Source organism: Dendrobates tinctorius, unplaced genomic scaffold (genome assembly GCF_039654945.1).
Source record: "Dendrobates tinctorius isolate UK_male_01 unplaced genomic scaffold, ASM3965494v1 ptg000154l, whole genome shotgun sequence".
NCBI lineage: Eukaryota > Metazoa > Chordata > Amphibia > Anura > Dendrobatidae > Dendrobates > Dendrobates tinctorius.
Window position 1 is genome coordinate 9,252,807 of NW_027361821.1, and position 14,791 is coordinate 9,267,597.

Here is a 14,791-nt window from a genome sequence, read left to right on the forward strand (position 1 = left end):
GTTAAAATACATATTTTGTCTATACAACTATGGAGAGGAAAAATGCTGTGTGGGGGGGGAGATAGAGAAACTGCTAAGGCGGTTGCTGCAGGGGGAAACCTTCTAAAATGCAGATACATGTAATTGCTTAGTTCCTCATTTACACACGGCGGTGTGGTCTGAAAAGTCTCCTGAATGTGCACTTGTACTTTAACCCCTTCCTGACATCCACCATACATGTATTGCCCAGAGGGCAAGGAGTTCAGGCAAACCGCCGTACAAATGCAGCGTGGTGATAGTATCGGCTAAGAAGCTGAGACGGCGCCATCAACAGATGGTGTCACCTGTTTACTAAAGCTACCATCCTACTGCAATGGTTACGATCGATCCTAACACCAGTCACAGGGGTTTCACCCCATAGATGCCGCATCTTAGAATGACAGGGGCATCTAGATGGTACTTTAAGATGGTGCCCACTGCCTCTGATAACCATCTTCCCCCCTTCTAGAGTGCCGAGCATTGGATGGCAACCTGAGGCCAACCTACAGTGGCCTAATAGATTAGACAGATGTATTACCCTGCAATACTTGTGTATTGTAGGGTATTTGCAATTTATTAGAAAACTGAAAGTTCCAGCCCGATAGTGGAATAAAGTAAACAGAAAAATTAAATGGTAAGCGTATGTGTGTGTGTGTATATATATATATATATATATCAATCATTTACTGGTTGCTCAATGGCACATCATATTGCAGTTTTAAATGTTTGTTTCGTATTTATCGTCATGCAGATGCCGCGTTATGTATGGTATGTTATGCCGTTTACCAATCAGAATTGATTTTATATTTTGATAGATCAGGCGTTTCTGAATGCGGCGATACCAAATACGTGTGTGTGTATATATATATATATATATATATATATATAATATTGCGCAAGTGGTAAATCTAAATTTAATGTCAACATATGTTACATGGTGAATCCTTATGCCAAAAGGAACAAATTTGAGGGGTAAGACTTACCAATTTGCAAAGTTCATCTTTCCTTGGCACCCTACTTTATACAGTGCCTACAAGTAGTATTCAACCCCCTGCAGATTTAGCAGGTTTGATAAGATGCAAATAAGTTAGAGCCTTCAAACTTCACACAAGAGCAGGATTTATTAACAGATGCATAAATCTTACAAACCAAAAAGTTATGTTGCTCAGTTAAATTTTAATAAATTTTAAACATACAAGTGTGGGTCAATTATTATTCAACCCCTAGGTTTAATATTTTGTGGAATAACCCTTGTTTGCAATTACAGCTAATAATCGTCTTTTATAAGACCTGATCAGGCCGGCACAGGTCTCTGGAGTTATCTTGGCCCACTCCTCCATGCAGATCTTCTCCAAGTTATCTAGGTTCTTTGGGTGTCTCATGTGGACTTTAATCTTGAGCTCCTTCCACAAGTTTTCAATTGGGTTAAGGTCAGGAGACTGACTAGGCCACTCCAACACCTTGATTTTTTGCCTCTTGAACCAGGCCTTGGTTTTCTTGGCTGTGTGCTTTGGGTCGTTGTCTTGTTGAAAGATGAAATGACGACCCATCTTAAGATCCTTGATGGAGGAGCGGAGGTTCTTGGCCAAAATCTCCAGGTAGGCCGTGCTATCCATCTTCCCATGGATGCGGACCAGATGGCCAGGCCCCTTGGCTGAGAAACAGCCCCACAGCATGATGCTGCCATCACCATGCTTGACTGTAGGGATGGTATTCTTGGGGTCATATGCAGTGCCATCCAGTCTCCAAACGTCACGTGTGTGGTTGGCACCAAAGATCTCGATCTTGGTCTCATCAGACCAGAGAACCTTGAACCAGTCTGTCTCAGAGTCCTCCAAGTGATCATGAGCAAACTGTAGACGAGCCTTGACATGACGCTTTGAAAGTAAAGGTACCTTACGGGCTCGTCTGGAACGGAGACCATTGTGGTGGAGTACGTTACTTATGGTATTGACTGAAACCAATGTCCCCACTGCCATGAGATCTTCCCGGAGTTCCTTCCTTGTTGTCCTTGGGTTAGCCTTGACTCTTCGGACAAGCCTGGCCTCGGCACGGGAGGAAACTTTCAAAGGCTGTCCAGGCCGTGGAAGGCTAACAGTAGTTCCATAAGCCTTCCACTTCCGGATGATGCTCCCAACAGTGGAGACAGGTAGGCCCAACTCCTTGGAAAGGGTTTTGTACCCCTTGCCAGCCTTGTGACCCTCCACGATCTTGTCTCTGATGGCCTTGGAATGCTCCTTTGTCTTTCCCATGTTGACCATGTATGAGTGCTGTTCACAAGTTTGGGGAGGGTCTTAAATAGTCAGAAAAGGCTGGAAAAAGAGATAATTAATCCAAACATGTGAAGCTCATTGTTCTTTGTGCCTGAAATACTTCTTAATACTTTAGGGGAACCAAACAGAATTCTGGTGGTTTGAGGGGTTGAATAATAAATGACCCTCTGAATAAACTTTTCACAATTTAAAAAAAAATTAAACAAAGAAATAACATTCTTTTTTGCTGCAGTGCATTTCACACTTCCAGGCTGATCTACAGTCCAAATGTCACAATGCCAAGTAAATTCCGAATGTGTAAACCTGCTAAATCTGCAGGGGGTTGAATACTACTTGTAGGCACTGTATATACCGTATTTTGCAGATTATAAGACTCACCAGACCATCAGACGCACCCCAAATTTTGGGAAGGAAAAATTGTTTTAATAAAATGGTCATGCGTTTTATAGTCCGCTTTTACGATGGCTTACGGGGGGAGGGGGGTGAGGCGGCTGTGTTGGAGCAGGGTCCCAGGAGGCGAGGAGGGTGTGTTCGGCAGGCTCCAGGCTTTCTCGCACTTCCTATCCTTTTCGCTGCAGTGAACCTTGGGAAAAAGGACATGCATGTGCAGATTGAGAACTCGGTGGACGAGACCTTGGAGGCAGAGATCTCAATCTGCGCTGCTTCTGGCGGCCATTTTCTCGAAGTCCACAGTGAAAAGGATAAGAAGTGGGGGGACTCCTGACATTTCATAAAAGCCTGGAGACCTCTGCAGCCTTGCACTGCTGAACACCCCCTTCTCCTAGCCTGGGAACCAAAGCATCGCTCCACTTATACCAATGCCAGCTTCCTGCAGCAGCGACGCTGCCTCCTGGTGTACCCCAGTCCACCACAGCTGCCCCTCCTGTAGTTTACATTAGGAATTTAAGAGACACCCACATTTCCCCATAAAATTTATGGGGAAAAAATGCAGGTTATAATCCAAAAAATACGACCTATATTTTTACAATTTTAAGACTTTTATTTTTACCCTATTTTTTAGTCCCATTAAGGGACTTCAACCTTTCATCGTCCAGTGTTACAGTATATAATGAGAATCATGATCTCCTACAAAGCTCAATTTGTTGGTGAGCTTCACATGAGTACCAAAATACCTATAATACACAGTACTGTGAAAAAGTTGAGGCAGGTGAGGAAAAATGCTGCAAAGTAAGAATGCTTTCATCAAAAATAGAATTGTCAAGTTTTTCCCATGAAGTTCATTTTAATCAATAGATCTTGGAGTATTAATAATTTCAACAATTGGGTGTGGTTAAATAAAATGTTCCTGTGCTGAAATAATCTTATAAATGTGCACCTGCTGTGTACTGTGTAATGGCTGTGTCTGACCGTACAGGGACATGGTCTGATCATGCCCCAGCTCCTGGGCAAGGGAGGAAGCAAAAGAGACTATACAGACAGGACAGCACAGGATCACAGCTGATCCTTTCTGTTAGGTAAAACATTTCCCTGTATGTTTTAAAACAAATTTTCAGAAATCTCATGCACACACATTGTTTTATCATCAGTATTTTGTGCTTAGAATGTTTTTTTGGACATGGAGCATGTCACTTCTTTCAGTGTTTTTTTTTCAGCACTTTTCACCCATTGACTCGCATGGTTGTTGAACAAACGCTGAAAAAAATGTACTGTAGGTATCATGTCTTGCTGTTGTTTTTTTTTTTGTGCCAAACCTGATTCTATGGAATAGGACTTTTTTCAACACTAAACTTTATCAGCATACAAAGAGACAAATCTAGCATGCCAAAAAAAGCAGCAAGAAAGCAACGAAAAATGTTTTTTTTCTGCAGCTTATCTCTTGCCAAGAGATTTGGTTTTGCTGCAGAAAAAAAACACTGAAAAATGCCTAATGTGAACTTACCGTATTTTTCGCTTTGTAAGACGCACTTTTTTCCCCCAAAATTTGGGGGGGAAATAGGGGTGCGTCTTACAATGCGAATATACCTTTTTCGTGCTGCTGCAAGTGTCCGGTACTTGCCGCCGCCATGCTCTGTCCCCGGTGAAATCTCCCAAGATTTCAGTGCCGAGATCTCCATCTGCGCTTGCACGGCGGCCATTTTCTCGGAAGCAATCCACCGCACAGGGCATTGCAAGCATGAATGGAGCGGCAGAGCCACCCACACAGCAAGGGACAGAGCGAGGCGGTAGCACTAGGTACAGAGCGCGGTGACGGCAACACTGGGGACATAGCACAGCGGCAGCATCGGACACCTGCACATCAAAACACCCCCTCATCCTAGCAGCAATATTCCACTCCTGCCTCTTCCAGCAGCAACCCTGGGACCTCACTTCCCACCACCCCCGGTAAGCAATAAGATGCCTGGATTATAAGAAGCACCACCATTATATTAAAAAAAAAAAAAACGTTTTTTCCTATTTTTCTCCTCAGAATTTGGGGTACGTCTTATAATCCGGAGTGTCTTATAAAGCGAAAAATACGGTACCCTAAAATTCAAAGTGGCCAAAAGAAACATCTATATCAACTCAATATACAGTATGGTGTGGTCTGCCTTTGCCTTCAAATCGACATCAATCCTTCTAGCTACATTTGCACAAAGTCAGGAATGCTGTAGGATTAGCCAGGGGTATGAGTAACCATTTATACCAAACAAGTCATAATGAACATAATTTTCATATGTAGGCGTGCAAATGCCAAAGCAGCAATCCTAAAAGTCAATATCAACGCTTTAACGGGCCTTGCCACATGATTTAGGAGAAAGCAGGAGAACTGGTTTAGCTTTGTGAGAGGCCTCTGACTGGGGATTTCAGGGGTAAAGTTTTTCCTAGTGGAGAGCGCCAAGTTAACATGGGAAGACTTATAGGCCATACAATATGTCTGGAAATATAAATGTGCAAATAGTGTTATGGTTCAACTGCTGAGGTGGATTCCCTCAGCCGCAAAACAAGGTGAATACATGTACCAGGGATGATGGAACATGGAAAAGCGAGGACTTGAACAATGAGCTATGCTGGATGGCAAGCAAACCAGCATTGCAGGACACAATGGACGCCACGGAGCCAGTAGTGTAGAGGAACACAGGAGAAGATGTAGAGTTAAACAGCCAGTCTCTGCTAGGATGTAGATGCAGTTTGAAGAAATTACAGGTGTTTACAGACATGACTTCAGCATAATATGAACAATCTAATGATTCATAATTCTTACAGCAGATGATTGGTTTAAGAGCTGGTCTGAGGAGCAGTAGATTCAAGCTGTAGAAGCCACAGGAGTATACAGAGATTATTGCAACTGAAAGCACAGGACAATAGCAAACTCCAAGACAAATGGCAAGTGAACATGGACTGAATGCATAGCTAGTTAACATAAGACAGAGGCATGTGAGAATCGGTTATAAAGGGAACCCGTCAAATTGAAAAACGCTATTTACCTGTAGATATAGGGTTAATTTGCAGGTAAATAGCGTTACAATGCTGCCCGCCCACCTTACTGAAAGTGAGGCTACTGTAACTCTTTTCCAGCTGGAAGTCACTGCTTATATCACTGTAAGCACATCCCAGCACTTTGATTGACAGCTTACTCTGCAATGAATATATGTAGTGCTAGCTGTCAATCAAAATGCTGGGACCTACAACCAAATCTCAGTGATATGAACAATTACTATAGCCACCTGGTACACAACCCCATGAACTCCGTCAAAATGTTACGTATTTCTTGCAAGATCTTGTTCATTGCAGGAAGTTTACTTTTAGGTGCAATTGGAATTGGGAGATGAGACTCCAGACCATACACTCCAACAAGACGTGATTTCTTAAAAGACTCTGAAACTGGACTGTTGCGGGCAAATTCAGACAAAAGAAGCAAATCCTGTCAATTACCTTATCTACAGAAATTGGAGAAGATATTTAGATATCGTTGGATATCTGGATAAGATTGAGTTGGATATGATAAGCTGAGAAGTCTAAGGGTACCGTTACACTTAGCGATGCACCAGCGATCCCGACAATGATATGGCTCGCTGGTGCATCGCTAAGTGGTCGCTAGTGAGCTGCCACACAGGCAGATCTCACCAGCGACTTAGCAGGGTTGGGGGTCGCTACTTACCTGTCAGACGCGGCGATCCTGACGTCCTCCCGCCCGCGTCCACGCGTCGCTCGTCAGCGCCACAGGAAGCCCAGCAGGAAGTGCCCGATGAGAAATGGTCCAGGACGTTCTCGCGCGACCAGCGATGAGCAGCGGGGGAGCTGATCGGAGGTAAGTATCAGACAGCGATATCGCTAGCAATATCGCTGCTACGTCACAAAATCGGTGACGTTACAGCGATATTGCTAGCGATATCGCTATGTGTAACGGGGGCTTAAGGGGATTTTCAAAATCTTGCAGAGTGCCCTCCAGGACCTGGAAACAAACTGCCCACCATGGTTAGGGACTATGCAAACTTAGTGAATGTGTAATCGGAAGAGGTTGAAGAGTAGCAAGAGGTGCTTGAGATGAGAATTTCATCTGCACCTACGGAGAGCAAGATGATAAGAATTCCTTTACCTCGTGTTCGGGTACCGTTACACATAGCGATGCACCAGCGATCCCGACAACGATATGGATCGCTGGTGCATCGCTAAGTGGTCGCTAGTGAGCTGCCACACAGGCAGATCTCACCAGCGACATCGCTGGGGTCGGTGGTCGCTACTTACCTGTCAGACGCGGCGATCCTGACGTCCTCCCGCCCGCGTCCATGCCTCGCTCGTCGGCGCCACAGGAAGCGCAGTAGGAAGCATCCGACGAGAAATGATCCAGGACCTTCTCGCGCGACCAATGATGAGCAGCGGGGGAGTGGGTCGGAGGTAAGTATCACAAGCAGCGATAACGCTAGCAATATCGCTGCAATGTCACAAAATCGGTGACTTTACAGCGATATTGCTAGCGATATCGCAGTGTGTAACGGGGGCTTTCCTTTTTTGGCCATCAGTTGAAACAAGAAATGAGATCAGCTATTTGATTAACTCCTTAAAGACCAGAGAGAAGAAAAGAATGGGCCTAAAATAAGACTTTTTTTGAGAGGAGAAATGTTGTTAGAAAGGATATGTTCATTTGTGTGCCTGTGGAGGATGTACATTTGAGGGCACATCTTGGTGATAATAATTTGCAAAGCCGATGAATCTTTGGAGGGCCATTAAGACTATTTGGCGGTGGCAATTACAAAATAGCAAAAATTTTCTCTTCGCTTTCGTATGCAGACCTTTTGATAAAATGGTATATCAGAGAAATGGCCGTTCATGACGCTCAAGGGCATAGGAAAGGCATTTCCAGCCATTCATAGCGACCATTCATGGCCCCGTTTAATGTAGATTAGGTTATTAGGTTCATGTAGGTCTAATTTGGTAAGGATTGAACTACATTTAACCCTGAGAATAAGTCAGAGATGAGGCGCAATGGATAATGGTCTTTTAGCATGATTTTACTCAGACTCTGATGATCTATGCATGGTCTCAGAGACACATCTTTCTTTTTTATGAAGAACAAGGTTGTACAGACTGGAGATGAAGATTCTCAAACATTTTCCAGAGTCTGTTTAATGTAAGTGTCACGACTCTGTTGTCAGATGTCCCAGGACTAGGGGCTCCTTCCCTTTCCCTAACGCTAGGTGCGCCCTAGCTCGCCCTGTTCCTCGGGTTACTTCTGAAGGTGTGTTACGGCGCCATCTGACCCCCGGTCGCAGGATGCTAACCGCGTTCCCCGGCGTGCCCCTGGCCAGGCTCCTCTGGGGGTCTCTCCTCAGCTTCCAGCTTGGCGGGCACGTCGGGGATCTCATCCGCTGGGCACCTGCACCCTGCTGCTTAGGCCGCGGCCGCGCACCTTCTCCAGTCCTTATGCGGCCTGACCCAGAAGTCCTCCTCCTCTTGCAGCTGCAACAGGTATATCAGGCAGCTTCCTGCTAGAGGAAGCACCTGATTATTACTTTAGCATCTGTTCTGGGCCAGTGTTGGTTCCAGTGTGGGTGCTCTTCTGATTCTCAGGTCCCAGTGTGCCTTCCTATGCGCTCTCTGCTCTTCTCCAGTGTGCTTCCGGCGCTCTCGCGCTTCCCAGTGTGCGCTCTGCGCTCTCGTGCTTCCCAGTGAGAACTCTGCGCTCCCATGCTTCCCAGTGTGCGCTCTGCGCTCTCGTGCTTCCCAGTGTGCGCTCTACACTCTCCTGTATCCAGCGTGCCACCCTGTGTGTGCTCTGCACTCTCCTGTATCCAGCGCACTTCCCAGTGTGTGCTCTGTGCTCTCCTGTAGCACGCTTCCCAGTGTGCGCTCTGCGCTCTCTTGTATCCAGCGCGCTTCCCAGTGTTCGCTCTGCGCTCTCCTGTATCCATCGTGCTTCCCTGTGTGCGCTCTGCTGCATCCTACGCACTTTCCAGTGTGCGCTCTCCTGTATCCAGCCTGCTTCCCAGTTTTTCGGAACCTTCTTAGTCTCCTTTGAGCCGGCCACCTGGTGCCAGCAGTCACGGTACTTTATCCCCCTGGGTCTGCCCCTCATGCTCCCTGTATAGGGGTGGTTGCACTAGGTCAGCTTGCTCAGGGTCGGTTGGTATCGCGACTAAGAGGGTCCACTCCAGGAGTTGTAACAAGGTGAAGATGCATCAGCTACTCGCACACCGCTGCCCCAGCAGATGATAGCAAAAAAGATGGCGCTCGCCGCTACCACGGACTGGTAGAACATTTCCAACATTTTACTGCACACATTGAACGACCTGAGCTTCCGCAGAAAGTACAGTCTGCTCATTCCCTTCTTTTGAACCTTCTCTGTATGACACCTCCATGTCAAGGGCGGTTCAGAAGCACCGCCACCGCAAGTTACAAGGACACAGGCAAAGTGTACGTGAAGGACTCTTACCTGTAGCCGCGAGAGTCCAGCGTCTAACGTGGGTATGAGCAGACCAACTCGAGGACCTGCGGTAGGTGGAGCAACGGTGAAGAGCTGGGCACTCACAGGACCAGCGTGCATGTGACCGCGTGTCAGGGAGAAGGGAGGGGTTACCATAGAAACCCCTGCAGCACCGACAGTAACACTGATGATACCGTGGCGCAGAGGAGTGAATGGCAGACAAGTCAGACAGGCAAAGAGGTCATACACAGGGCGGGCAGCGAGGTACAGGAGGGATAATCTCAGAGAGGTCAATACGCAGCCAGGGGTCATACACAGAGCAGGCATAAAGGTACAAAGTCAGAATACAAGAGACGTTAACCGTGACGGGACCGGATCAAAAATCAAGCAAGCATTCAGAGACAGGCATGAAGCACAGACAGAACAGGGTCAGGCACACTCAGCTAAGAGTATAAACGACAGGGGACGGTTCCTCCATGAGGCTATAAGAACCCTCCCCAGATCCATAGAGAGGCTTCCGATATTAACCTCTCACCGCCTAACCTGAAGCCTCAGTAAACCATGACACTCCAATCAAGTTTGCTGTCAAGGTGAACCCCCAAATATTTGTAGCGCTCAACCGTCTCCACCTCCTGGCCAGCAATAGTGATCGTAAGTAAGCATCCTTTCTCCTTCTATAACTCACCACCATCTCCTTGGTTTTCTTTACATTTAGTTCTAGGCAGTTAGTCTTGACCGGTTTGTGATTCAGGGGGCATCAAACATCATTGGAGGCTTAGTGTCCTCGTTTTTAATTGTTTTTAATCCATTTTTGGTGTGTTTGCTATGACTAATTGAATAAAGCATTTCATGTTTTTGCACATTTTTTGGGTGATCCCTGGAGTGTAGTATGTCTCTTTCTCTCGCTTTTCATACATTTTTCTGACATACTCCAGGTTTGTATCCCATTGTTCATATAAATCTGATGGTGCCCTCCATCCCCTGCACTACCTCAACAATGAATGGTTCAGACAGATCGGGCTGGACCAACACAGGAGCAGACATAAAACATTTTTTCAATTAAGAGAATGCTGCAACTGCCGAGACTGACTCGTTTTTAATATTAGCCCCCTTACAAGTGAGATCAGTGAGAGGCTTGACCACCTTAGAAAACCATTTAATAAATCTCTTTAGCAAACCCCAAAAAGTGCTGAAAATCTTTGGGTTGCACCCAATCAACAATGGCCTGTACCTTTCCAGGGTCCATTCGAAACCCTTTAGCAGACAGAATGACCCCAAGAAAGGACAGCTCTTCGACAAAAAATACACACTTCTCAGGTTTAGCGAACAGCAAATTCTCCCGTAACTTCTGAAGAACTGCACACAGATGACCCAAGTAAGATTCCTTGTCAGAAGAAAACACCAGGATGTCATCTAAATATATCACCATAAAACGCCCGATGAAGTCGGAAAAAACATTACTAATGAAATCCTGAAACACAGCTGGCGCATTGGTGAGACCAAAGGGCATAACCAGGTTTTCAAACAAACCCTCAGAGGTGAGAAATGCAGTTTTCCACTCATTCCCCTCCCGAATACAAATAAGATTATATGCTCCCCTGAGGTCTATCTTGGAAAACCACTTTGCCACAGACAATTGGTTTGAAAAGATCAGGGATGAGCGGGAGAGGGTAAGTATTTCTCTCCGTAATCTTATTAAGTTCACGAAAATCGAGGCAAGGGTGTAAACCACCATCTTTTTTCTTAACAAAAAAAATACAGCAGCCACAGGAGAGACAGAGGGACAGATGTGTCCTTTACGTAAACTTTCAGAGACATACTCTTTCATAGTCGAACGTTCCGGGCCAGAAAGATTGTATAGACGGGCCTTGGGCAATTTAGCACCCGGAACAAGATGGAGAACGCAATCATAGGAGCGATGTGGTGGTAAAACCTCAGACTCTTTTTAAGAAAACACGTCCTTCAGGTACTCTGGAATACCCTCCAGATTAATGGAAAACACCAATACAGTAGAAAGAAAGACAACCTTTAGAACAATTAGGCCCCCATTTTACAATATCCTGAGATTCCCTGTCAATAACAGGATTATGTAACCGTAACCGGGGGAATCTCAACACAAGTTCCACTGGAAGATTATCCACAATATAACATGAGATACGTTCCTGATGCAAGGAACCCACCTTGAGGAGGAACAACTCCGAGACAAATTTAACAATGTTCTTAACCAGCCGAGTCTAATCAATAGCAATGATATGAATTAGTGTTTCAAGCCTATCTGTCCCTATCTGACACTTGGACACCAAGCGTGAGTCAATGACGTTCATGGATGACCCACAGTCCACGAAAGCTGAAGTGGGTGTGAAACAATCCCCATAACAAAGTTCCACCTCCAACAACATTTTTTGACATGAGGAAAAAGGTACCGAGAGTCTGGGTGACCTCCTCGATGATCACCCAGACTCGGTAGCTTGTCAGTCGGTGGGCAAGAGGGGCAGTCCTTTTTCCAATGTCTAGGATCTCTACAGTAAAAACACAATCTCCCCTCTCGTCGTCGTCGCCTCCTCTCCTTCTCCTTCAGGTTGGTGGCCCCTACCTCCATAGATTCAGTATAGGGTGCCACATCAGAATTAGCCGAACATAAAGGAATCTCTTGTTTCATTACGCCTCTCTCCCGCAACCTCCGATCCATACGGATGGCCTGAGTCATAGCCTCCTCCAAGGAGCTGGGTGGTGGATGGAGAGCCAGAGCGTCCTTAAGATGATCCAACTGTCCTCTCCTGAACTGACAACAAAGAGCAGAGTCATTCCAGGTAACTTTGGTTGCCCACCGCCTGAACTCAAAGCAATACCATTTGGCGGTGAGTTTACCCTGGAAGAGACCCATGATAGTGTCCTTTGCCACCCTGACCAGGTCTGGTTCATCAAAAATCAGTCCTAAGGCCTCAAAGAACATATCCACAGACACACGTTCAGGGGCAGTAGCAGGTAACGAAAAAGCCCAAGTCTGGGGACCTTCCCGGAGTAACGAAATAATTATCCCCACCCGTTGATTCTCATCCCCAGAGGATCGGGGTCTCAGGGAGAAAAGTAACTTACAACTCTCCCTGAATGTACAGAAATTCTCCTTCTCTCCGGAAAAAGTATCCAGAAGCCTTACTATAGGTTCAGGAGCGTGGAACAAGACATCTATGGGGTCCGAGTAGCTACAGGCAGGTTGGGAAATAGAACTCTGAAAAGACCTAACAGTCTCAGAGAGCTCCTTTTGAAGCTGATTATGAGAAGTGGCCAGGGCTCTATGTTCAACAGACAAATCCTGCATCATTTGAGTCAAATCAGACATCTGATCCGCAAGAGTACAAAGCGGATCCATAGAGAGAGGTGAGAAAAAAAAAAAGTATGGTCAGTTATAATGTCACGCTGCTGCTATGCAGGTAGATACATAGATGCAAGCTCCACTGGATGGCAATAGAGTGGAGGGAGGACTGCACACAGCAAGAGCAGACCTGCAGTGCAGCAGCGAAGCTGCCATCAGGTGGCAGCAGAATAGTCAAACAAGCTGACTCGATATTAGTCTGTAGCGCAGAACCAAAGGAACAAACAAACACAGAGACAGAAGCAAGTCAAATGGGTCAGTACCGATCACGAGCAGATATGCCAAAGACAAGAGACAAACAGCAAGTCACGGTCCAAGCTGAGTCAGATACCAGGGAGTCCTAAACATGAAAGGCAAACACTGAGTCGGGACGGGGAGTGGGGGACAAATAGACATGGGTAAAGTCAGTGTAACGAATGGAAGCGGAGGCACAGATGGTGAAGTTCATATTTGTCTTTTATTTTTCGAGTGGAACCTCGGGACCACCGTCCGGGGGGCTCCAAAGTGGGCGCAACTAGTGAGCCCCAGGTATCTGTAGTAAGATCCCTCGAACAGGACCAGAGTGGAATACCTGGGTGACACAGGTGCTACCTCCAGTTAGACCCCGGATGCGTGGCAGCTGTCGCAGTGGGGCAAATGGGTAATAGATATAACAGATCTGATGGAGCAGTCCGGCGGACGTCGGGTATGCGAGGTAAAGCTGGCACTGGTGAGGAATGTCAAGTTCCGGGTAGGAGATAGGAAGCTGGCTCCAGTAACCTTGACGTAGTCCTCGGGTTGGGAAGGCAAGTGGCGGAACGGGATGGCACTTGAATCTATGGATACTGATGTCATCTGGAATAGTTGAACACTGGTCACAGATACTCTGCAGAGACAAACTGTCACGGTCAACGTGTGTCTGGACGCAGATGTTACCGCAAGGCGAACCCATAACACACGTGACCCTGGATACAGCGCCTCCAGTGGGGCGAATTTAAATAATAAAACGTGCAGATGGATACACCGCCTCCACCTGGCGAATTTAGGCATTACACGTTAATATAAATTCTGGAAACCCCGCCTCCAGTACGGCGAATTTAAATAATAAGGGGGACCTGGGAAACATTAACAATGGTGGGCCCTGCGATAGGGAATAGGGAAGTGGAGACCTCCTGAGCTCCCCTGAGCCAGTGTCCCTGCACTCCTAACGTTCCCTATGCCGGTTCTGCACCGGGTGCCGCACGCGTACCTCAAAGCCCTTGCTCGCCCTGACCCTAAACCCTCACTAGGGAATTGGTCGGTGCGGAAACTAATCCCACCACTGCACTAACAACACACATGAGGGAAAGAGACAATACAGGGGGACACCACTTAGCTTTATGCTCTGTGCTTATGCTCCTGCAACAGAGCCCTCCACCTGCGTGCGTCTTCTCCTCCACCCAGATCCATCACCATAACAGGATCCTTCACCATAACAGGGTCCTTCACCATAGTGCAGCCTTGGAGCAGAGTCCACCACCAGTTGCTGCTGCTTAGAAACAGAGTCCCAAAGATGAGTTCAGCTTCTGCCACGAAGGCAAGCATGCTTGAGTCCAGCTCAGCAGCCAAGTCCCACATGGTGAGTGCCACTCTCCATAGTCGCCACTCCACCAGTCCATGCAGACACTTCCTGCCGACACCATCACTGCGACCCCACCACGCCATGCCAGCCCTTCGTCCAGACACCATAGCTGACACACGTCCCCCCTGGCTAAGCTGCGCAGGACTCCTCCTCAGCTCCATCCTTCCACCAGGCTCTCACCAACTCAGAACAATGAATGAATGAATATCACCAGCCGTGATTACACACCCTGAGACTCATTTATAGAGCCCCACACCTGATTCATGATTATGTGCACATTAAACCTAAAGTGCAATACCACTAACCACCACCGGGGACAGTCAAGTCACTTGGCACTTGCCAAAGTAAAAATAGTTCACCCTGTGCAATTTAAAACTGTCAGATCAAATTCAGATCATGACACAAACAGTATGAGCAAATGCAAAACGGATTGCTAACGCAGCGCAGACAGAACAGGGACTGAACCGGATGTAGCAAGAGTAGATACTCATTGTTCCTGCACTCTCCCTATGGAGGAAAGGCCAGAAATAGTAATCAGTGCGCTGCCATTGGTTAATTGCTTTTTTCAAAAATGCGCGCTGTCCTTTTAAGAGACCGGAGGTAAGCACGCACGCGTCCTAAGTACTCTCCCAGGAGGCCTGCTGGCAGCGTGCTAGGAAGCAGGG